General features: G+C 42.9%; 1 non-coding gene across 1 annotated transcript; it reads right to left on the reverse strand.

Moving 5' to 3' along the window:
* Positions 1-19,060: 19,060 nt before the first annotated feature.
* On the reverse strand, positions 19,061-19,135 carry Trnaa-cgc. The gene has a single exon. It is a non-coding gene; the product is annotated as a tRNA-Ala (tRNA).
* Between the last annotated feature and the right edge of the window lie 7,340 nt (positions 19,136-26,475).

Raw genomic sequence — 26,475 nt, forward strand, 5'->3', positions numbered from 1 at the left:
TCCTTGGATTTATATTCAGTAGGAGCATAAAGATAAAGGAGCATTATGTGTTAGCAGTAAACCTTGCTCCAGTAACGTGGGCACTGGAGTGACTAAGGTAAACTAATGTGTGGACTTAAGAGAGGGGAAGAAAATGTTGTACTGAGTAATGACAGGGACAACAAACACTTGAAACTATAGCAGTACATTAGCCTTCAGGTCTAATGTCCTTACCTAGAGAACAATTGTTGGACCAAACCTCATTACTTTTATACCAAACATTAGTAACTATGATGGTCAGTTCTTCCCAATGAAATAATATATAACACACTTAAATAGATTATAAAATGACACAATTCCTTTACTGTAGGTGAGGGACTTAGGGCATTATTCCCTCACGGGATAATGACGTCAGTGCTCTTCCCTGAGGGTGTGAGGTTACCCAGAACACAGTGATGGGTAATTTCATAAGGTTAGGTTAAGTCACATGTTTTTCATGGTCTCTTTGTATTTTCGTTATCGTATAAGTTGCATAAGCGTTCGTGAGACAGTGAAACAGTTGTAGATTAAGTACCGTGAATGCAGTCGAGAGCAGTGCCGGTTACGCTGCTACCTTGAGCACCAAAAGTTTCAGCCCCTCTCACTTTTCATCTATAATTATTATTTTTAAATCTGTATATTTATCTTGCTTTCGTTTATACTCCTAAAATTATATTCTTTAGCTACTTATTTCTTATTTACATAACCTCCATCCTTTGCATATAAATAAAGACATTATTAGTGGTCAGTCTGCTGAGCAAGTGAACCAAGAAATATCCCGTCTGCATGGTGATCCTCCTCCCTCTTGCTCCCCTCCATCACCCTAACGCCAACTCGCGTATCCACAAGTCCTTTATAGTTACACCTCCTGACCTCCTACTCCTCCAGATACATAAATAAATCTGCAGACGACACAAAAATAGGTTGCGTAATAAAATCTGACGAGGACTCCGATAAATTACAGGAAGGTTTAAGAAAGCTTTTATTGTGGACTGAAAAATGGCAGATGGAATTTAATGTGGAAAAATATAAAGTTCTCAGGCCAAGAAATGAAAACACGGAATCCAGTTATCAGCTGAACATTGAAGATATATTACAGATAAATCCGACTGTGTGTGATATAGCCAGGGGTAATGATAGGTTTAAACCTAAAAAAAAGTCAGTAAATCGTTATAATCAAAACAAAGTTAACAGGGTATACTAGGGTTCATATCCAGGAGTTCTTATCTGTACCGCCACTGAGTAGGGCGACAGTTGCCGCCGAAACTGTTTGGAATAAATATTTCAACTGCCATTGTGGGTTTTTTCATTTACATTGTTAGTCACGTTAAGGTGACTCTCCAGCCGTCAAGGAGGGTTAGTAACAGGGTTATGCGGTTCAGTTTTGGTCATCGTGCTATAGAATGGATATTAGTTTCCAAGAAAGAATACAGAGGCTGACAAAGCTAATCCCGGGCATTAGAAGCTTTGGGTATAGAGACAGATTAAAAAACCTTAATTTACACTCTCTTGAGAGCCGTAGAATGAGGGACGATATAACCAAAATGCATAAATGCCAGTGAGAGTTAAAGATGATATAACAAAGGTACTGAAGCTATCAAGCCAGGAACGAACAAATTTAGATTGAGGCGGGAAACAGGTAAACATTAATTTGGAAATAAAGTTGTGGATGAATGGAACAAATTACCAAACACCGTCATTAACTCGACCTCACTGAGAAGCTTGAAATATAGGTTGGACAGATACAGAATATGAGTGATATAAGGGTTGGGTGTAGGAGGGGCTGCCTAGTATATGGACCAATAAACAAACCTCTCGCCAACCTGCAGAGTTACACCAGAGTCACCTTAAACCACACACCTGTTTACTGAGTATTACCACAGTCACACCCACAATCATCCTTGCACAGTTACATGTACACCTCCACCTGCGCACACACCGATATACAACCTTCCTTCATTACATCTTACGTGCTCACACTCTCTCTATCCCTTCATTTATAACTAACTTTTTCGAACCACATCTACGAGTATTACCATCAACGCTACACACTACAGTTCTATCCCTCTCTCCACACAATATCCCCACTTCCTCACCCACACTCGCCTTTCCCAAACCCCACCCACTTCTTCCCCTCCACCTCACCTCTCTCCTTTATATACACAAAGAAGCAGCTGGAGCAATGTAAATAAACGGTGGCGCAGCACATGAGTACGCCAGGCCCCGTAACCCATGCGTACAACACCTCCTGAGCTGATCAAGGTGAACAGAGGAACACTGATGCAACCACCACGACACCTTCATGAGTCACCACTTTCTGGAGGGGAATATGATACGATTATGCGGAAGCTGCTGCAAGTTGTAGTGGTGTGTGCGTGTGTGTGTGTGTGTGTGTGTGTGAGGAGGGGAAAGGACGGGAGTGAGTAAAGGCGACGGGGAAGTATTGAGCAGGACGAGTGAGTCATGAAGTGAGATTGTGAAGGGATGGAAGGGGTAAGGGGTGAGGCGAGGGTCGTGAGAGAGATGAGTAAAGGGAGTGCGGAGAAACAAGGGCAAGGAGAGAGAGAGAGAGAGAGAGAGAGAGAGAGAGAGAGAGAGAGAGAGAGAGAGAGCGCTAAAAATAATGAAAAATATTCAGTGTTAAAGTGAAAATATCAGGAAAAAAAAGAAGGCTGAAGCTCCTTATAATGGCTCAGGAAAAGAAAACTTACCGCATGATATATATCAACCAATCAGAGTGCCGTCCTCACATCTGAGGGTTGGCGACCACAGTCCTCTACTCTAAACGTTCCCGTCGTACAAGGTTTCGTATATCTCTGGAGACCCAATTTTTAATTTCAGTCATTCATCCAACTCTCATTCTTCCCTCACTTTGCCCATTAATATTTCTGTTATTATCCCTCACGCCTAATTGTATGTAATGACCAAAGTATCTCATTTTTCTATTTCTGTACATTTCAAGTATTTCTCTTGAAGTTTTTGCTAAAATTAGTACTTCTTTACCTGTTTTCCTCTCAGTGTAGCTTATTCTTAACATTTGCCAATAACACCACATTATAAAGACCTCCAATTCCCATGATATAAACAGCTCTAAAAGCAAATGTTCAAGACCAAAATCTACAGCAGTTATTTTCCTCCTCTATATAAACAGAGCACAGTACATCTATATAGAGTATACCAGTGATCTACACCATCCCTCCAGGACCTCTTAGTGATGTCATCTTAACCTTCTTCTGGGGTTTTGAGTCTGAGCCATGCAGATGTAACCAAATTCCAGTCGCTTTGCCTCACGTCGTTCCTCCATAAAAGTTTAAACTGGAAATCGTTTCATGAGCCTTTTAAATATATTTTTCTAACAGTACTTGTATATGTAAATAATGCGTATACATTTTATAAATTCATGTATACATAAAAAACACACATGCACACATAGAGATCAAACTGTAGGTTATCACTTTCACCTTCGGCGTCACAAAATACACTGGTGAAAGTTAGTGTTAGTAGCGGGATGACTCCATGGCTCCCCCGTCCTGTCCTGTGAGTGTGAGGACGAGAACCAGGATCCCGCCCACCACGTTAAGGCTTAAGACCCTCTAGCCCCGGGCGGTTTAGTCTTGATAGGGTAAGTTATAACTTTACAGATGTGTAAGTGCAGTGCCAGCCTCACTTCCTCCCCCTGTGCGGAAAAATACTTAGTCTACAGTGTACTATACCCACACTGCCCCTAACAGGCCATCAGATCTATGGGTCCCACTTTTAGGCCAACTTAAATTAGTATTCATTATATTTCGTATACTGGTGAAATTTAGACACGATCAACATAGGTTACATTTGGTTTGTTTACATTGCAATGAGTTTGGTTTTGTTAAGTTAGGCTAGGTTAAGTTAGGTTAGACCTGGTGCAGTTTGGAGTGAGTAATGTTAGATCAGTAAGGAGAACCTAGATCAGGATATTTGAGGTAAGATAAAAACTTGGTTATATCAGTTTAAGTTGAATTCTGTAAGGTTAGGTTCGGTTCGGTTAGGTTAGGTTAGGTTAGGTTAGGTTAGGTGAGAACATTTGGTACCGAAAGCAATAGTAGGTTCCATAAGCATGACTGGCCGTTAGGGACCAAGTGACCCCAAACAAATACACCTGAAACCGAAATGTTGTTGACTGGTGTGTAGAGCCTTGGTAAATGTCTGTGTGCACTTGCCTTCACCGAGCTGTTAAGACACCAAGAAAAAGACGAAAATAGATTTTTTCTTCACGTGTATTACTTATTATCTAACCTATATACTTAAGGTTTTATGTATTAATGGAGACCTCCTGACGATACTATCAAGCGTTCGGAAACTGGCTGGAGAATAGGCACCTAATTTTACGTTTGGGGAAATAAAAGGCGGTGAAGTGCTGACCACGATGCTTCCCTGTGTTACGAAGGTCTAGGCTTCAGCATAGAGTTTTCTACAATTTTCAGATATTGATTAATATTCATGCGTTATCTGCCGATGCACACTGTTCAGTTTACACACATACATTTATGTTACTCATTCAATTGCACGGTAAAATTTCCAAGTTTTGTATATATTTATTGTTACGTTGATTGAATAGTTTACAGATTTCTTATTAATATGTGATGGTCATAAGCAGCTGGTGGTTCACAACAAGGTACGTGTAGGATCTATAGTCCCAGAAATACGTTAGACCAGTAACATGAAATAATTTCAATTGCCAATCTGAGAACTTATAGATTAAATCATGCCACAATACACCTTTCCGGAAATCAGTTCAGTTCAACATACATCCAGTTTCTCACGTAAAAATACTTTCAGAACTGAGTGAAGTAACGGCCGGCAGCAGAAATATGAGAATGCGCGGGCAAAGGCGGCCATTGTGCGCGCCATAATTCCTATTATGGTGCGAACTGTCCAATGTAAATAATGTGAGAACTGCTACAGTGTCCTCTGCCAACTCTGTGTCCCTTCATATTGTATTATTTTTGTAGAACATAAATATTTTAACTACACAACTACTAAAATTAGATTGAATTATAGAAACACTGATCGATTCTTCGTAACATTTGTCTTATGGTTTGAGATAAATGTTAAATAAAAACATAACCCGGCAACTGCGCACATACGGAAGGAAGGTAGGAAGGATGTTTGTGGAAATGTCTTTGTTAGCTCGGTCAGGTCAGCCCACAGAACGCAGGAAATGGGAAAGAAATATCAATATTATTCTGGATCCTGAGAAACTGTGTCGGCAAAATCCCAAGACCTTATAAAACTAAAAGTCGTAACTCACTTGATGGAGTGAACCCAATGTGTAAACTTTTGAGGGTTCCTTGAGGGCACACATACAGTCTACACTTACACCCAAGTATAAACACAGGGATATATATAAATGCTGAAAACAATTGCAAACATATTTCAGATAATCCCTTGAACCAACTGAATTATAGACGACCTCCATTAGACAGAGATTTAAAAACATACTCAAAAAATCTATATAACTTCCATAAAGATACTGACCAACACACACACTGTACATGAACACAACAGACACGTATCGACAGATGATCATAAAGGTAATACTCTAAGTAACAAGACATGCACGTGTTGCACTCAGGAAGAATTCGACGCTTTTGGATCATCTGCCACACTAGGTATTCCTCCTTACTGTTGTGGGAGGGAACCTTACGGCCACCACATGGACATTATGCCTAGAGTCAAGTTTATTGGCCACATATAAAGAACAATTACGAGTCAGTCCACCTTTTAGCGGATAGGAACCTGCACTGGATTCAGGTTCAGATGATGGATTCAAAGATTGATTCAGGTGTGGTTTTATTTCTCACCGTCACTAATTGACGTAGAAGAGGAGATTTCGAAAAAAATTATATATATATATATATATATATATATATATATATATATATATATATATATATATATATATATATATATATATATATATATATATATATATATTACATCAAAAAATTTTCTTGGTATTAATAAACTGGTAGGCAAAATGTCACGCTAAGTAAGGATAATCGCCTACAAGCGCTAGTGATATTTTTATCACAAAGGGATAACATTTTGATTTTTTATCGCTACAACATAATATTGAACTCAGTAAGGTTGACCAAGGATAAACCGGGTTGTATTGCTGTTTAAATCTCAGTACTGTACATAAACTGTCATCTTATCCGTATTGGCCACACACTGTACAGACACTTGCCACTGAGGACTCCCGGTAGTCATCCCCTGCTAACACACATACAGACGCTTACACAACACCCACTACCAACACACATACAAACACATACACAACACCCCTACCAACACACATACAAACACATACACAACACCCCTACCAACACACATACAAACACATACACAACACCCCTACCAACACACATACAAACATACACACAGCACCCCTACCAACACACATACAAACACATACACAACACCCTCTTCCAACACACATACAAACACATACAAAACACATACACAACACCCTCTTCCAGCACACATACAAGCACATACACAACACCCCCTACCAACACCCTGCCACATCTACAGCATTGATACGAATATACTGTAGATGTCCCCCTCCCCCCTACCTGCCCTCTGACCTCCAGAATTATACTGCCGAGTCTATCTGCTCCTGCTTCTCACGTCCGCGTTCTCTGTCTGGCCGAGTCTGTCCCTCCGCCCAAGGTCCGCCCACGCTCAAAGCCCACGCCGTGTTCACATAGTTGGCTCGTCCTGGAGTGTGGGTTTGTACAGATTTGAGGAGGAGAGTTTAGTTTTCTGGATCACCTAAAGATTATTAACTATCCTAACGCTAATCTAACCTAACCTAACCTAATCTAACCTAACTTATTCTCACCTAACCTAACCTAGCCTCACCTAACCTAACCTCATCCTCCAAACAGTGTTAAGGTGGTCAATCTTCAGGTGAAATAAGCTAGGGTGGAGGAGAATTTTCAGGTGATCCATTTTTCTTGCTATGTCAACACATTTAATCTTTGTATTTTTTCTGTTGTTTTTTTGTTTATCACCTTCACTCTATTCTCTGTTTCTCAAAAATCATAACTTTAATTTTACTCTTACCCTTCCCAGTTATCACCATCATTCTACAGTCACTTGCGTTATCCTCCATTTCACTTTATGCTCTTTGGTCACTTACTGACTTCGGCTGCATTCCGGAGTTGTACATCACATTTCTTCAGTAAAATATAAAAATGGTCGTCTTTTATTACCGGTACTTTGTCTCATAATGTTTCAATATCTGGCACTAATACTTCTTACAGACATCTGAAAAAAGGTGAAAATTTATGAAAAAAAAAGTATTATAAGTAAAATAGTTTGTTATATAACTCCAATATACAATAATCTTTCACACTCCATTTTTAGTCAAATTTTATGAAACAATATTTGTGTCATTTCAAGTAAAGTAAAACAAAACAACATGATCTTTCACTTCTTATTCGTAAAATGATGTAAAATAAAATATTGGGATAACAAAATTAATTGATCGGGTGGGTAATTGGAGCCCCACAACCACTCGCTGCCAACTCGTAAAACCCGTCACAACATCGTACAGTATATTACTATTATTCATCGTTATTCATGCATTATAATACTTAACTCTAACAGCATATTCTGAAGTTATCAAATCCATAAGTTACCTAAATAATGGTGTAAACAAAGAAAAGAACATACGAGAAGAGAGATAAATGAGTCACAGTGTAGGTGGCGCTGTCAGTTGTTTATACATGAGGTGTGGTCTGCTACCGCGCGGGGGCAGCACTTTCTGGCACCATGGCGAACCGTGCGGGATGTTCAAACCTTTGACAACTGTGGACTTAAGTTGTATTCAGTCATTGTTTTCCCAGTCATTACTTTCAGCTCATGATGACCTCTCAAGTCATCTTTTTCACTCCACTCTTATTTTTTCATTTATTGGTTACACGCCATTCTTATTGGTGCATCGTTTACTTGGTCATCACTCAGGTACTCTTCCTTATTACCTGGCCAACGTATTGAATTCATTATGAGTACGTCAACGTATATAAAGAAACACTTGTAGAAAAAGCCTGACTAAAGCTGCCTCCCGAAAACTGGGATGTTGTACAGATGGATGCCATAGCTACTTAACTCCTGAGCTGTTGCTTCAGGTTTATAAGGGGTTCATTCGTCCCAACATGGAGCACTACTCTCATATCTGGGGTGGCTCTTCTTCTGTCCAACAGTTAGATAGGGTGGAATCAAAGGCATTTCGTCTTATTAACTCTCCTCCTTTAGTCAATAATCTCTCTTCCCCTTCTCTTCGCCGCAATGTTGCTTCACTCTCTTTCTTTTACAGGTACTTTAAAGGGCAATGTTCGGTTGATTTGGCATTATATGTACCACCGGCAAGGCAGTGGGCTCGGAACACTCGTCTTGCCCGTTTCTGAGTGGATGTCGGTCACAGTAGAATAACCTGTTATTGCAGTGCCTTCATCCTCACACAGCCAAACTGTGGAAAGCTTTGCCTTCTTCTGTGTTTCCATCCGCTTACAATCTGTCTCGCTTTCAAAAAGCTGGTTTACCGGCATTTTCCTGATGTAGATTAACATACAGTAGTCTTTTTATCCTCTTTTTGTTTCGCCCCTTAGGCCCCGTTGTGGGTCGATAACCTGTGCCCGGGTGGGCTATTCCCCATAAAAAAAGTAATTTCGGCATTTTTGGCAACGTGGTCAACCTAACGCCCACCTCCCTTGGCTGGCTCACAGAGGAATAGTTTTCCTACTTGGCTTGCTGGATTTTCTTGCCCGTGTGCGGTTGTATGATTTTAACATGGTCCCGGGGTATTCTGCCGGCCAACCAAGTATAACGAGCCTCCTATATCCATACTCGTGAACCTGAAACAGTAGACACGAAATCACTGATGTACTATTCTGTCCATAAATGCTTCAGATTCACGAATCTGAATCTCGGGGTTCGTGGTTCAGGAGGTGAGGCGACAGGACTCTTGTGGGTGACTGTACCTATTGACCTCCCGGGCCATCTCTTCTTAGGTGATCTGGTATGGTTTTCTCCCGGCCCTCACATGAACTATGTGTGGCCAGTGACCAGTGTGATGGTTATAGTAACTTATTTTTGTATACCGTTTCTTGATATCATACCTTCCAGCTCATACTACTTTGTCATTAATTATACTTATTTACTGATTATAATCCCCTCTAAAACACATACAACTATAACAGACAAATTAAAGTTCAATTTAGTCAAAACTCTAAGTACACTCAAACCACCTCGTTAGCAACTCCTTACGTCAACAACCAGTTACTTTAATTACTTGTCAGTCGTTTTTTTTTATAGACTTCCCCCCAGGTGTACCGAGAGTTACGACACACAGTATGTCCTCACAAATTACTTAACACAAAACGTCTCGCAAACAATGTAATTCCTCCCTTTTTTTTTTCTTGACCACCTACAACCTTCGTCCAAACAACCAATATTGTCACAATGGCAACACTCAGCGGCCCCAGCAACAAGTGATACAAACACAGTTTACTCAGTTAAAGTAAATAGGCCATTTGGCGATCACCAGTTATAGTGTAGCAGGATAAACGACCCGCTGGATAATGACGCCTATTGGTGACTGCCAGACGTCACCACGAAGAATTTACTGGTGACAGGCGAGAGGAATGGTGATAAGGGAACGTGGTGACTACTCACCATGCACGGATTACATGGGCTAACATAGTGCAGGGAGTCTGTGCACAAATCAGGTTATTGGATAAAGGATTAAGAGGAAGATTTTTGTTGCCCTTTGCAAATGGATTGAAAAGATTTTTTTTTTAAATCTGTTACCTTGGGGACAGAGTACTGAGGTACAGGAATTATAGTGACACTATTTTGATGATCTCATGATGATAGTGTCTATCTATCTATCTATATGCATATATAAATCTATACATAATATATATATATATATATATATATATATATATATATATATATATATATATATATATATATATATATATATATATATATATATATATATATACACTCCTCCCAAAGCCTCTTCTGCCTCCTTTTCATTTTAAACGCACTCGTTTATAAGACTTATTTTTTAGTGAAATCCATTACATTGTGAGACTGATCCACACATTCCATCATCCAACTTCACATTTGACCACCAACAGCATGTATTACCCTCTCACACGCCCCTGTATTGACTCCTCTCTCAGGTTCCCATCTCACCTCTCATTTACCATTCATCTTTGTCTTACACACAACAAAGTGTCTCGGGCTCACATAATTTACCATAACTTGACGAACTCTTTTCTTGTTATCCTGATTATTCTCTCTCCGCCTTGAGAACTGAAGCCAAGACGGTGAGGTTATCAGTCGATACAGAGTACTATTGATAGGAGTTACAGTTACAAAGGTATATTGCCACATTAAACACGACTTAATGCGGTTCTTTAAATATTATGATGAAGTCGCCGGAAACTCACCATTGAAAAATCCCTAAAGTGTATAGTTTGGCGGGAGAACATTAGAACAATAACAGGAATTTACTATAATACGTCACTGAAGGCGAGACATGGTGGAAACGAAGCCTAAGTCGCCATAATTCACTAAGCAATATATTATGAAAATTATTGTTGAGTTATTGTGATGATTAATCCTGAATCTTGGATAGACCTGCAGTTTTGTGTGAACAGTTGTGTACATGACAACTTTATACTGGGTGGTGAGAGGCGTCGGTGTTAAGAGCTAACTAGTAGATCTCCACCAGTTCAGTATAAGTATCTCTGTTATCGTTCATGTGTTTGTAATATAGGGGTTTAAAGACTCATCTGGTAACTTGTGATGCAGGTCTGAGAATATTGGTGTGGCTGCTTGGTACCTTAAGCGTGAACCTTACCACCCCAAACTACCTCTAAGACCTGTCGTTCTGTTGCTTTAGAATGAGGAGTGAACGATGCAGTAATGCGAATTTTACTTTTTTTTCTTTAGTTGTGTCATCTTTTGTGTGGACGGGGAACTTGAGTCAGAGGTCACGGGGTCTGTTAAGCCTTTGTGAACTGTGAGTCAAAGAGGTAAATGATTTTCTTCCTGTAGTCTGTAAATGATACTTCCGTTTCAAAACTTATTGAACTGGTATTCGGTTTAGGGGCTGTTAAACCATGCTTTAACCTTCAGTCCAACAGCCATGATTAAATTAATAGTTTCCTATCCGTCATTACGTAGACAACATCTCCCTGGTGCCTAAACGTCAAGACGCTAGAGTCTAGAGGAAGCCATGGGAGAAACTCGCTTCCTACCTTGTGAGATCTCCTGGAACAACTGATTACCTTTTCCGGATTTTCTCGTTGTTGGCTACACAAGAAATACGCAACCACAGAAAACATGAAACCATCCAATCTCGGTCTCTACCTTATTGCCACCAATGACACCCTCAGAGGTACACAACCAATGTCATTAAAACCTTTGTTTGATAATATTACGCGACTTGCTCAACCTCGGAGTTTTTTATATCTAAAATAAACACTTGAAGCAATTCATAGTTAACGAGGGATTATCCAACACGGTAATCGACAACCATATATCGTGTTTTCATAACAACGTCACAAACATCAACAACACAACCGCTAGTACTATTGACAAAATTTACTCCCGGGATCAGAGATCATCAGCCTACAATATTAAACACATAAAACCAGACGGACAAACCAATCTAAAATATATTACAAGAACAATAAACTGAAGGACCTCTAAACGACTAACAACACTTAACACAGCATAAAACGCTCTACAGAGATCCAACATAATTTATGAATTAACCTGTCGAGTAAAAGGTGAACTCCGTGACGAGATAAGTGTGTATGGGGGCCAACATCACTCACTGCTGCAACACTTCAACAGCATGTAAACCAAGCAAAGCATGAGACAGCAACATGGGATCGATTTTTAACAAATTATAAAAAAAAATATTTTTAAGATACTCAGACACACTCGACACACCAAACGACTTTACAACATAGAAACTCTTATGACCTGAAACATAACTGGCATTCAACAATCTGAAATTCAGACAAAACAGCGCTAAAACCGTCAACGACCACTTCCTTCTACACACACCCAAGCTCATACTATTTACTGCAGCGTCCATATATACTAGATATTTTCACCTAACTTCATTGATCTTGCATCACTTGTGTGTGGCGCTGCGGCAGTGGATACAGAACTACCTTTCTGTCCTAAGTATCTTTGGTTCGATCCAGGAGCACTCCCAGTCTACTCAATGGTAAATGGGTCCCTTTTTATTGTTGGGGATGTGAAAGTGACCGAGTACAGTGCCGGTCATGTTGCCTTCTTGTACACCCAAGGCCATACAGTGTGTTGGATATCTACACTATCCTTAACGAGCCGCCAGGCCGATGGAACCCACTTTCGCTTTTCACCAATACAGTAAAATGAATATTCTGATGAAAATATGACATAACGTAAAGTCTAACTGAGACCTTATCTTCAAGTTTCCTCAAGACTAAGAAAACGTTTAAGAGTAATGGAAGAAAATTGAAGCAATTTATAAAGAGATACCTTAAACTAAAATGCTTAAAAACATCGCCCTATTAGTTGGAACCGTCGTTTATTTAGAGGCTAAATTTTCTTATTTAATTGAATAATATATATAATGAGACAGGTGGCGGAGCACAGTTAAGGCAGCATAAGGACTGGGTGAACGCCGGAAGTGGCGGAACATGGTGAAGGCTGCCTTGGTGATGACGTCACACTCTCCACTCTTTGTGAGGCCGGACACCCGCCTGCTTCCTGCCGCAGGGGGTGACACAGCGTAAGCCTCTCCAGTAAGCAGCAGAAATCATGCAGGGACACGCTCATTCCTGCAGTGATTGATAACATCCGATTACTCCAGATATGGCTGGCGGCTCCGCCCTAGCAGGAAGATGAAAAAAGACCATCCTCTGCACCCGCTATGATGATGAGACACCTTATTACTCAGCCTCTCCCGGCCTTCTGCCGGCGCCCCGCACACTGGTCATGTATCAGATTCCTCACCTCCGAGACACCTTGCTCTACTGTCTATGTATAGTAAATACTTGAGGATAATGGGTTTCTAAAGCTCTTGGTGATGCATCCCTAAAAGACTGATATACCTGAGGTAGCCGTAAATCATGAATGAAACATCTGGTTGAGAGTGCCCCTGGTGCCAGTGCCTGTAGACCTTAGCCCCTGGGCCTTGGGCGACAATACACAACCTACGGATCTTTTGGGCAAGAAGACAGCGGCACGTGATGGCTTCAATGCTGTCAGGGCTCAGCCAGACTCCTGGATGCTAAATAAAATGAACCCTTTACGCTCTAGCGTTCAGAAGTGGTTATAAAAACGCAGATAAACCTCGGCGGGGTTATGGGGCGTGGTGGGGCGGCGGAGGGGCGGCTTAGCGGCTTGCACCCGGCGGTCGTGGGCGGCAGGGGGTGGGGAGTGATCACTATCCTCGTGAATGACCCACAACACACCTAACTCAAGATTAACTCATCATGTGTAATGGCGAGTCTCCTCGTCCTACTCACTGATGACCTGGTGGTGGTGGTAGTGACGATGATGGTTGTGGTGGTGGTGGTGGAGGCGGCGGCGGTTGTGGCGGCGGCGGCGGTTGTGGCGAAGGTAGTGACGCCACGACTGTGGTGGTGGCGGCTGTGGTGGTGGGGGTGGTTGTGGCTGTGGTGGTGGTGATGGTTGCGGCTATATACATCATGGTAATGTTGATTGTAATGATTTCGTTGACGCTAATGTTTGTATTGATACGTAGTGGTGGAAATGGTGTTCGCTATGGTGGTGATGGTGGTAATGGAGGTGGTAAAGCAGGTTATAAACGGGGGGGGGGGAGGTTATGGCGGTTAGTAGTCGTAGTAGTAGTAGTAGTATAGCTTAGAACGCAACAGGCGTGGTGAATACCAGCGAAGTAAACAAGATTCGACGGTCCATTACGACAGAACGACAGCACAGCCAAAGTAATAAGTTGCAGCAACTGATGCTGCAAGTACCAGAGATTTTGAAAACAAAGTAGCTATAGCGCAGGAGGTGGGCGCCTAGAACTGGTTAACTACGTTACCGATAAGGGCAAATGGTTTCAGTCTTAATAAACAAGAATTTAAAGATGCCATTGCTCTAAGGTACGGTAGGCCAGTAGAAGGTTTGCCCTCCCAATGCGTGTGTGGCTCTTCCTATGACGTCGATCACGCCAAGGTGTGCAAGAAAGGGGGGCTTCATATGCATGAGGCATGACGAAGTAAGGGATCTCACAGCAAATATGTTGAAGGAAATATGTCATAATGTCCTTCCATCGGACGGTGAGAATTTCCAACATAGGACTTCAAACACATCCAACGAAGCCCGTGTTGATGCCAGTGCTCGAGGATTCTGGACGCGGGGACAGCGAGCCTTCTTAGACATCAGGATTTTTTATCCCATGGCCGCGTGTCACCGTAACCTAGCTCTCGATGCTGCACACAGGAGGAAAGAGAACGACAAGATAAGGGCATATTGGGAGAGAATTCAGAACGCTGATCAAGGCAGCTTCACTCCTCTGGTGTTTACAACCTCTGGTGGGATGGGACCAAGTGCAAGATGCTTCTATGCCAGACTCGCGGAGGTGCTATCCGAACAAAAGCAGCAGCCCAGAAGTTATGTTACAGCCTGGATGAGATGTCGACTGTCCTTCTCTCTTCTTAGGTCTGCTTTGCTCTGCCTCAGGGGAACGAGAGCATCGGTCCCAAAGCCGACAAAAGTTGCAGATATTGACTACAAGGCAGCAGTCACTGAATGCCGCATAGATCTACGGCTCAACTAACTCAAAACAGCTCGGATAGCTACTTATGTATTAGGATATTAAATTTTAAGGCAATAAAATGGCGGCGAAGGTGTGGCTATTGGGGGAGGCTGGAGGCCACGTTAAAAAAAAAGTAGTAGTAGTAGTAGTGACGGACCACATAATAGCCCAGAATGCAACAGAGGAAGTGGATACCAGTGAAGTAAATAAGATTCGTAGGTCCATTACGACAGATCGACAGCACTGCCAAAATGATAAGTTGCAGCAACTGTTGCTGCAGGTACCAGAAATTTTGAAAAAAAAAGTAGCTATAGCGCAGGAGGTGGGCGCCTCGAACTGGTTAACTATGTTACCGATAAGGGCAAATGGTTTCAGTCTTAATAAACAAGAATTTACAGATGCCATTGCTCTAAGGTACGGTCGGCCAGTAGAAGGTTTGCCCTCCCAATGCGTGTGTGGCTCTTCCTATGATGGCGATCACGCCATGGTGTGCAAGAAGGGGGGCTTCATATGCATGAGGCATGACCAGGTAAGGGACCTCACAGCAAATATGTTGAAGGAAATCTGCCGGGATGTCATGGTAGAACCGACCCTCCTTCCATTGGATGGTGAGATCTTCCAACACAGGACTTCAAACACATCTAACGAAGCCTGTGTGGACGTCAGTGCTCGAGGATTCTGGACGCGGGGACAGCGAGCTTTCTTCGACATCAGGATTTTTTATCCCATGGCCGCATGTCACCGTAACCTAGCTCTCGATGCTGCACACAGGAGGAACGAGAACGACAAGAGAAGGGCATATTGGGAAAGAGAACGACAAGATAAGGGCATATTGGGAGAGAATTCAAAACGTTGATCAAGACAGCTTCACTCCTCTAGTGTTCACAACCTCTGGTGGGCTGGGACCAAGTGCAAGATGTTTCTACGCCAGACTCGCGGAGGTGATCTCCGAACAGAAGCAGCAACCCAGAAGTTATGTTACAGCCTGGATGAGATGTCGACTGTCTTTCTCTCTCCTTCGGTCGGCTTTGCTCTGCCTCAGGGGAACGAGAGCTTCTGCCCCAACTCCGACAACTGCTGCAGATATCGACTATGAGGCAACTGTCACTGAATGTCGCATAGATCTGCGGCTCAACTAATTTAACACAGATAGGATAGCTACTTATGTATTAGGATATTTAATATTAAGGTAATTAAATGGTGGCGAAGGTGTGGCTCTTTGTGGAGGCTGCAGGCCACTATGTATAAAAAAAAAAGTAGTAGTAGTAGTAGTAGTAGTAGTAGTAGTTGTACAGTATTGGTGACGGTGGTGGTTGCAGTGGTGAGAATAGTGGTGGTAGTTGTAGTAGCAGCAGTAATGGTGATAACAAGGAGTGAAGCAGTGTTGATGGAAGTAGTGGTGGTAGTGACAGTAGTAATGGAAGGGATTGTTGTAGGCAGTCGTCCATAAGTTATGTTCCAGGCTGTGTAAGTAATCCCAGCCGGTCTTCTCACGCCTCACCTTACCTGGCATGCCCGATCCTGCCTAATACAACCTCCATCCTCTCTGCTACACTCCATCCTCTCAACTAAACCACACCCTATTCACTACATCCACACTATGCCACACTGCCATCCAACTACACCCACACTACCACCCTATTACACCCACACTAAGCCACACTACCACTCTACCACACCAATACACTGAGCCACACTACTACCCTACTACACCCACACTGAGCCACACTACCACCCTACTACCACACAGAGCCAGACGACCATTACACCTATGGGTCACTCAGTACACGATTTTCTTGACCCGAGATTGAATGGACTAGATGTTGAAAGGTTCCTGTTGTATATAAAAAGTTATTGTCACATAGCTATAATATCTTCCATCTTTTCACCAGTTTTACCATCGTCACCAGGAACCTGAAGTGTATACGTCAGGTAATTTCAACCTTAGTCGAGATTTAAGAGCTGAGCCTTACAGTCTTATGGTTGTAACCCTCAGCATGAGCCTGGCCTATAAAGGAGGCAGATTTATTATTATTTTTATTATTATTATTATTATTATTATTATTATTTTTAAAGTAAAATCATTATACAAGTTTACTCTTGGTATATCACGTATATAGACAATGTATATACACTTCGCAGCTAATTGGTATATGATATACATTACATAGACCGCGAAGGTATACAATTTCTAATGTACATAGAGCCCTAGGCCGTACAGGTATACAACAGTATTAAACAGTAAGGCAATTCGACAAAGGTTAGGTGACAAAGCAATCAGGTGATCATATATAGTAGGGTAACTCTTGAAGATGAGGAACCACCTGCTTCTTTCACCTGATGAGTAAACATCCTACAGCTAAATGGGTGGTTTTGGTTAGGTTAGGTTAGGTTAAATTTAATTATCAGATTCAATAAAAGGGGGTTCTTTATCTTCACGTGATCCAAGATACGTGTTAAGAACTTGTATTTACAACTGAAACGGCTTATGTCCTGATGTTAACTTCAATTGCGCTCAGACTGATGTAGTACAGAACGCGTGGCAAATAATGCTCGCATCATGAAAGGCACCGATGCACTTATAGTAAGAACGTTCTTTTGGCAAAGATCTCATAATCTTGTCTTTGTGATGTTAGGAGAAGTGTCAATACTTTTGATCGCTCGTATCAGCTCTGTTTGTATGGTCACCGCTCTAAACTTCTTTACCATTATATTGGAAAGTTCGAGAAAACTTAGCATTCGGCGGCTGCTACTTGATGGCCGGACGCCATTAGATGTGGGTAAGCCTGCACGTGCCGGTGTGAACATGCGCGAAACACTTATAGATCAAGATATGTCACAACATGGGTAACTCGGAACCAAAATACGCTCCTCCGTGTATGGAACCATTTCATGGTTAACCATCCCGAGTGAAAACAAGACGAGTCATCCTATACACCGTCTCAAAATACCAATATTTATTTGCTGTGTTGTGGGAACCAGAAATCCTTGGGCACTTTTGTGACAACACGTGTGAAGAAGATTGTCGAACGCCATCTACCTTTGTCCCTCACCTAATCCCGCGCCTCCACGCGTCTCTTGGTTGGCACTCTGTTCTCCTCCTCGAGAGAGAAATCTTTGTGGAGAAGCCTTGTGAAGCAAGTCTCTGGCTTGTCTGTGGGTGGCTTAAGGCAGGAAAAAGGTTTATGCGGTTGGTGGTCTTTTGAGATTATGTGTGAGCGGAGGTCCGGACTCACCCAACCAGATCCAAGGGAAGACGAACTATGTTTTCTTCATATTACTACTAACTGTGTTGTGAGCTATTTAAGTCTAACACTTGATATGTATTTCACCGGATCATCACAAAGAGATGATGTCGAAGCTTAGTACAATTACCACGTGTTTACAATTACACTGTCCAACACTTGCAACTGAGTTTAGTAGAAGATTATCACGCCGCCACATGTTCTTTGTCAGCGTGACCATCATCAAGCATCGTGTTGTGATACAGTTAAGTGCATATCATATTTAAAACTCAACTTCAGTGTGTGTGTGTGTGTGTGTGTGTGTGTGTGTGTGAGCGAGTGTATATGAAGCAAAACACACGCTTAACAATTTATTGAGAATTTTAGTTTCTTAGTGGTAATAGTTTGTAATATAAAAAAAATTTCGAGACAAGGAAACGACCGTAAATATACATAATATATACACGCATTTTCAAAATTATTTAATAAAGCGTTCATGAAACATTTAGCAACACCGAGGAGATAAACTGTCTAGTATATACAGTACGTCATTCCCTGCCAGCAGTGATGGCATCGATGTTTAGAACAGTCCTTTACCATGGGAGTTCTTTTGTTCTAACTTACATCAACGGTTCTTATCACAGGCACTAATGCAGGAGTAAACAGAGCACTAGTAGGCCCTTCTTCACATATGGTGTACAGTATTGTCTTCACGTGTGAGAAAAATATAATCGAAAGGCGTGAATTTGTTTAAGGTGTAGAAGCTGTCGCCAACACAACAACCACACCCTAAGTTAACGAACTGCATGACCCAATGTCAAGGAATAGTCCGAGAAGACCGGATAACTCGCCAACTGCACTGGCTAACCATTACCCCGGAACACGATCCGCAAATTGATTAACATTCAGGTCCTCAATTACTGCTGAGTAGACAGAGGGTAATGGCGTAAAGAAACTTGTCCATAGTTTCACCTTGCCCGGGGATCGAACCCGGGTCCACTCGCTTGCGAGGCGAGCATGCTGACCATTACACTACAGGTCACCACGGTATTAAACTTTACCACCATACACACAACCACTCTCATACAACCACTCCCCATACCACAGTCCATACCAATACCATTATAAATTCCCACAACATTAGCTTGACCACAACTAGCCTAACCATTAGCCTTACCACCAACGACACCACTAAGCTTACCACCACATGCCATCGGCCGCACCTTTGTATACACCTATGTATACCACTGCCATCACAATTATCCATACCACTACCCATACTACCATCCGTACCATCACTTCCATCACCAACCTCAGATCGTTTCGTATCTATAAAAAGCAGTTTCGTACACAGACTCACATGGTGTTTCATGCACACACATTCAGAGTAAAGTAAAAATATAATATAAATGAGAATAAGAACCATAGTAAAATAATGAACAAAATAAAAACAATATTAACAAATTTCCAAGTAACTAATTTATCCTATCATAAATTAACCCAACTAACCCATTCTAACCTAACAAATAAACCTATCTAACTGAACTAATCAAACCTGTCTTATCTAATCTAACTAACCTAACCAAACCATAGCCTAATTTAACATACATAACCTAATCAAACATCACCTGAAATACCCTATATGATGCTATACCAACTTATAATATAGAAGAATATGGTAATAATACGTGATTATATAAAGATTAAATTATAGACGCGTAGGAAGCAATTATTATGAGTCATGTATAGAAAACGAACACCATCCATACTACCATACACACCACCACCAATACCACCATACACAACACCACCCATACCACCATACGCAACACCACCCATACTAACATACAACACCACCCATACCACCATACACAACACCACCCATACCACCATACACAACACCACCCATACTACCATACACACCACCACCCATACCACCATACACAACACCACAACCATACCCATACCACACCACACAATACCACATACCACCACAACACCACCTATACCACCAACACCACCTATACCACAACACCCATACCACCATACACAACACCACAACCATACACAACACCACCCATACCATACACAACACCACCAATACCACCACACCACCACTCATACCACCATACACAACACCACCCATACCACCCACCAATACCACCCATACCACCACCCACAACACCACCTATACCACCACCACAACACCACCACCACAACACCACCTATACCACCACCCACAACACCACCCACACCACCACAACACCCCATACCACCACCACAACACCACCCACCACACCACTCAACCACACACAACCATCCATACCACCACCACAACACCACCACCCATACCACCACCCACAACACCACCCACACCACTACCAACAATTCACCCATACCACTACCAACACAACCATCCATACCACCAGCCACAACACCATTCACCCCGCCACCCATACCGCCATCCATACCACCTCCCACACCACCACCTATGCCACTACCATCCATTCCACCATCCATACCACCAGTCACAACACCAGCCACACCACTACCCACACCACCACCCACACCACCCTGCTGAATACAATCTAGAACTGTCAAACAGATCCCTAAGATTTATTATTATCAGGAAAGAACTTGTTGGTGAATTTGATGCAAGTAGACAAGTGCAAACAGGAACTATTCAATCCTTTGTTTACCATGATAAGATGTATCAAGTAAAACGTGTTTATGGAGCAAGTAACAAGTTCACTAGATTACAAGACGGTGTACCTCTGGCAGATGTGAACAAAGCCATATATAAAGTGTGCGACCAGACATATTGCCACACACTCCAACACTATGCCTTAGACTGTGAAAAAATAAAACCTTATAGGGATAGATCCAAGCACACTGTGTATGCAGTGGCACAGCACTTTAACGTTGATGACACGACAGCTGATATAGGATGTATTCACACTTCGCGGCTATAGTACTTAATTAAAATTCCATGTACCGACTTAAACAATGTACTGGAAATACTCTGTAACATTCAATGCCATAATATCATGATCACTGGGGTTCCGATAAAGACCCAGTGTGGCCTTTACTTTGTAATCTTCACAGGATGAGTATGGGGTACACAATAAACTAGCTGCTGTCCGAAGTAAAATTAAAAATTCCTACACCACCACCCACACCACCAACTACACCACCACCCACACCACAACCAACACCACCGCCCACACCACCATTCACACCACCACCAACACCAATGCTCACACCACCATTCACACCACCAGCAACACCAACGCCCACACCACAATCCACACCACCACCCACACCACCACCCATCACCACATGCAATACTTCTTCTTGACTGCGGTAGTTGTCTAAATATCATTACGTACACTGCAACTGAACACAGTACAAACTACAAATCCACTAAGACTTATCCCAGCAGAGGTAAATATATCAAACTCCTCCATGATCACTGTGTTGCTTAGCATTTTTTTTATCCTATTGGTCGTAATTCCGGTGTGTATTGAGGGCATCACGCGCGGCCAGTGAGTAACAGGGACCGGGGTATACGCTTGGTTTGTGTATATGTGGGAGGGTTAATACCGTGTATGTGTATGAGTGTATTATGCCTGAGGCTCGATACACTGTTTCTCACTCTTTGTCTTCTAAGTGTTAGTATTTGTTGGGATATACGTGTGTTTATGTGTAAGTTTGAGTGAGTGTTGTGTGTGTGTGTGTGTGTGTTTTAGTATTTAACCGTTACATAATAGAGCACCAGATGATAAATATTCGACATAATGGTTAATATGATCTATTTTGTACTTGATAACACAACATAATGCCATCTTGTAAAATATCCTGATTAGTATATGATGAACTGTGATGAAATATTAACCTTTAAATTACTGGAACAACAAAACTTATTGCTTCCTTTACATTAACCATAACAATAGTTGGAGCGGTGAGGTGCACTTATATGGCGGGTTGTATTAGCAGCAAAGAAATGTGGTCTACTGGAAGGAATGATGAGGTCATTAATAAGGAGAAACAAGATAATAGGAGCAAGAATTAAGCCTTTGGGAACACCTGCATTAAGAGTGAAGTACCGTCTGTTACTTCACCGTTGGAGAGGCAAGAATAGCTCCAAAATATTTAAGAATCAAGGAAACCTAAAGATGGAAGTTGAGCAAATAGAGTTTGATGCTGTACCTAATGGAAGTTTTAGAAACATAAACAAAATAAGGTAGGAATTGCCAAAGTAGTTAAGAAGAAAAATAATGTGATAGGACAAGTGTATCTCCTCCTGTGGTCTGGATATTTATGAATTAAGCCATTGTTTATGCTACTCCTTGTAGTGCTGCCTCACACTGGGTATCAATCAAACATTAACTTCACAAATGGGATTCGAGCCCATGAATAATAAACTGCCAGCTAATGTGGTTGTGAGGAAATGCATTAAGAGTTTATACCAGAAGCTTGACAAACACACTGTGGAGGTTATGACCATTAACTTTATATCTTATTTGCTACCTTAATCAGTGCCGTTAATGGGTTATTGATATATGTTAAAGTGGTCTGAGATCACGTGAAATAACTTGATTTTGCTGATAAAACTGACAGATTTATAGGTAAAGGCATAGTATATACAACTATACCTTCCTTGAAATTTGGTTAAAATATGCAAATACACAATACCACACAGACAGACTCAAAGTAATTCCCTTTTATCTAAGACCCACCCACTTATAGTCAAACGCTCCTCGTGAAAAACAATATTTGACTGGTTAAAAAAAAAATATACTGCCACATTCAACCACGTGTGCTCTGGAATCATTATAGTGAATTGACGTGATAATTGAAAGTATGCTGTTGATAGAAGTGTTATCCACTCATTACATTCCCCTTAGTTACCTTCGTCTCCCATATCACCACCACACAACCTCATCACACACTCCTGTTTCATCACCATCACACTCTCACCACAGACTGCGGTCACACTTTACTCTTACCAAACGCTCCTCCACACGCGCCCTACAACCACCACACCTACAGTACACTTTCCCTACCACCACCACACCTACAGTACACCTCCCCTGCCACCACCACACCTACAGAACATCACCCCCGCCACCATCACACCTACAGTACACCTCCCTGCTACAACCACATCTACAGAACATCACCCCTGAAACCACCACACCTACACACCCACAGAACATCACCCCCACCACCACACCTACAGAACATCACCCTGCCACCACCATACCTATACACACCATACACCTACAGTACACACATTCCTGCCACCACCACACCTATATAGTACACCCTCCCCAAGCCACCACCACACCCACAGCACACCTCCCCCCACCACCACACCACACCTACAGCACACCCCTGCCAACACACACACCTACAGTACACCTCCCTGCCACCACCACACACTCACAGAACATCACCCCTGCCACCACCACACCCAGCAGGTCTCCCCTGCCACCACCACACCTATAGTACACCTCCCCCTGCCACCACCACACCCACAGCACACATTCCCTGCCACCACCACACCCATAGTACACCCTCCCCTGCCACCACCCCACACACCCACAGCACACCCTCCCTACCACCACCACACCTACAGCACCCCTGCCACCACCACACCTACAGTACACCTCCCCCTGCCACCACCACACCACAGAACATCACCCCTTGCCACACACCACACCCATAGCACAGGCCCTCCCCTGCCACCACACCACACCCAGGCATTCCCTGCCACCACCACACCCATAGGCACACCCTCCCCCCACACCACCACACCCACAGCACACCCCCACCACCACCACACCCACAGCACCCCACACCACCACACCCACAGCACACCTCCCCCTGCCACCACCACACACCTACAGAACATTCCCCACACCACCACACCTATAGCACACCTCCCCTGCCACCACCACACCTACAGTACACCTCCCCTGCCACCACCACACCTACAGTACACATTCCTTGCCACCACCACACCTATAGTACACCTCCCCTGCCACCACCACACCTACAGTACACCTCCCCTGCCACCACCACACCTACAGTACACCTTCCCTATACCGCCATCACGCCCTCACAACACCATTCCACCCACGCCCTCACCACAGCTTTGCCTCAGCCTAATCACATTATTTCCACAACACCACACCCTTCTTACACCTCTCCCACTACCTCCACAGCATCAACCATACCACACACTACATCCACCAGGCACCACCACCCACCCAGGAGGCCGCCCCCACACAATACCACCTTCCTGAGACTATCTCCGGCAAGAAGAGATCACACAAATCCTATACCTGCATCAGGAGCCACGCACGGTAGGTACGGTGGCAGTAAGTAATATTATTGTATTTACCAACACCCGCGTACCGTGAGAAACTGCCCTTCATACTGGGAATACCTGCCCGCTTCCACCCCGCTTTAACGAACACTGCACCTGTCTACTTTAGTTTTTCCAACCTTACATCTTGTATAACAAAATCTAGGCCAAATACATACTTACTGTCTGTTTTATTGACAGTTGCTTCATGTGGAGCATGATAGGAAGGTTGACTGAGGTATTAGAGAATTGTGTGAGAGTCGTGGGAATATGCACCAGTGTAAGTGGTTTGTTTCTTAAGGTGTGTGAGAGGGCAGCTCACTGGTTACCTGTAACCTTAGTCCTGGGTGTTGTCAGAGGGTCGCAGGTGTGTGTGTGTGTGTGTGTGTGTGCGTACGTAAGTGTGTGTGTGCGTGTGTGTATGTGCTCGGTTTTGCTTTGGGTTATGTGCTTATCAGCACGTGTGTGTGCATACGAGTATGCTAATACCCCACCGAAAGCTTCACTACTATGCTAATACCACACCAAGCAAAACACACTATTACCGATACGACTCTCGGTACCAGACACCTAAACAAAGGCCACCTATATATATCAACAATTAATACATATATTAACACCACACAAAGTACACCTCAACATCGTCCTCACTCTCACAGTCCTGCACCTCACTCCACACCACACCGCATATCTTCACCTCACTCTCACACCCCCACCTCGCTCCCACAACTCCACTTCACTCTCACAACCCCACACCACTTTCAGAACCCCACACCACCACACTTAACCCTACACCACTTCCAGAACCCCACACCACCACACTTAACCCCACACCTCCACCTTACTCTCACAACCCCACAACCGAGGATCGCATCACTAAAAAAAGATGAAAAAAATCGTAAATCCCTGTATAAGAACTTGTCCTTCAGTGGGTTGACCAAGTGGCTGCTCTGCTCCCTGTCGTTCCTCAGCAAGACGGACACGTGAATCACCCACACAGAGAGACCTGACCCAACCATCTTACCCTCTGGCCTTTACACTCATTAATTCTTGGTGTAAGCGGACAACTGAGCACCAGGACACGTCTTCTTGGTCAACCTGGTGATGGGGAAGGAGAGCTTGTGGTGATGTACTATAAGAGTGGTTATTGTCTGCTGCACGACTCCTAAGTTGACACATTATGTTGTTGTGATTGCAATAGTGGGAAGGAGGAGGGAAGAAAAGTGGAGGGTGGGGAGAACAGGATGGAAAGGGATGATAAGAAAGAGAGAGGAGGAAAGGTGAAGAGGAAGGTGAGGAAAGTTAAAATAGAAGGGCGAGGTGATAAGAAGGGCATCAGAGAAGAAAGAGAAAGGGAGAAAAAAGAAAGAAAGGGATAAAATAAGAGAATATGGTAGGATTAAGGTAGTGTGGGAGAGAGAGAGAGAGAGAGAGAGAGAGAGAGAGAGAGAGAGAGAGAGAGAGAGAGAGAGGAGGTGGTCACGAGTAACAACATGAAAGAGGTTTTAATTGGTCTAGTACTTACCAAACAAGACAAGCCTCTGGTCTGTCACTGACTCATGTTGAACCAAGACTTGTTAACTGCCTAACTGAACACACTAATACATATTTTGTGTCTTGTATAAGCGACGATGGAGACGATGACGTGGTGTGAAGACAGTGAATGATGTAAGGGAAAGTAGAGGAGGAAATTATGAGGCTGTGTGTGTGTGTGTGTGTGTGTGTGTGTGTGTGTGTGCGCACCCAAACAGCTCAACAAACTTACTGTACACCTTAGACTTACAGTGACTCCACAGTGAGAGAGCAGGAGGCGCTGGTATGTGCTCCTTCACTTACTATAAATCTGGTTTTCATGAAAATTTCTTGTGAATTAAATTCTGAGAGTGTGAGAGAGGAGAGGCGGGTGGGGTGAAACGGTTAGATATGGAGAGAAAGGAAAATATGATAAGAGACAGAGAGAGATGGTGCTGCAGCTGGTGGTGATGGTGCTGCAGCTGGTGATGATGGTG

Source organism: Homarus americanus, unplaced genomic scaffold, assembly GCF_018991925.1.
Source record: "Homarus americanus isolate GMGI-L3 unplaced genomic scaffold, GMGI_Hamer_2.0 scaffold39075, whole genome shotgun sequence".
NCBI classification, from domain to species: domain Eukaryota; kingdom Metazoa; phylum Arthropoda; class Malacostraca; order Decapoda; family Nephropidae; genus Homarus; species Homarus americanus.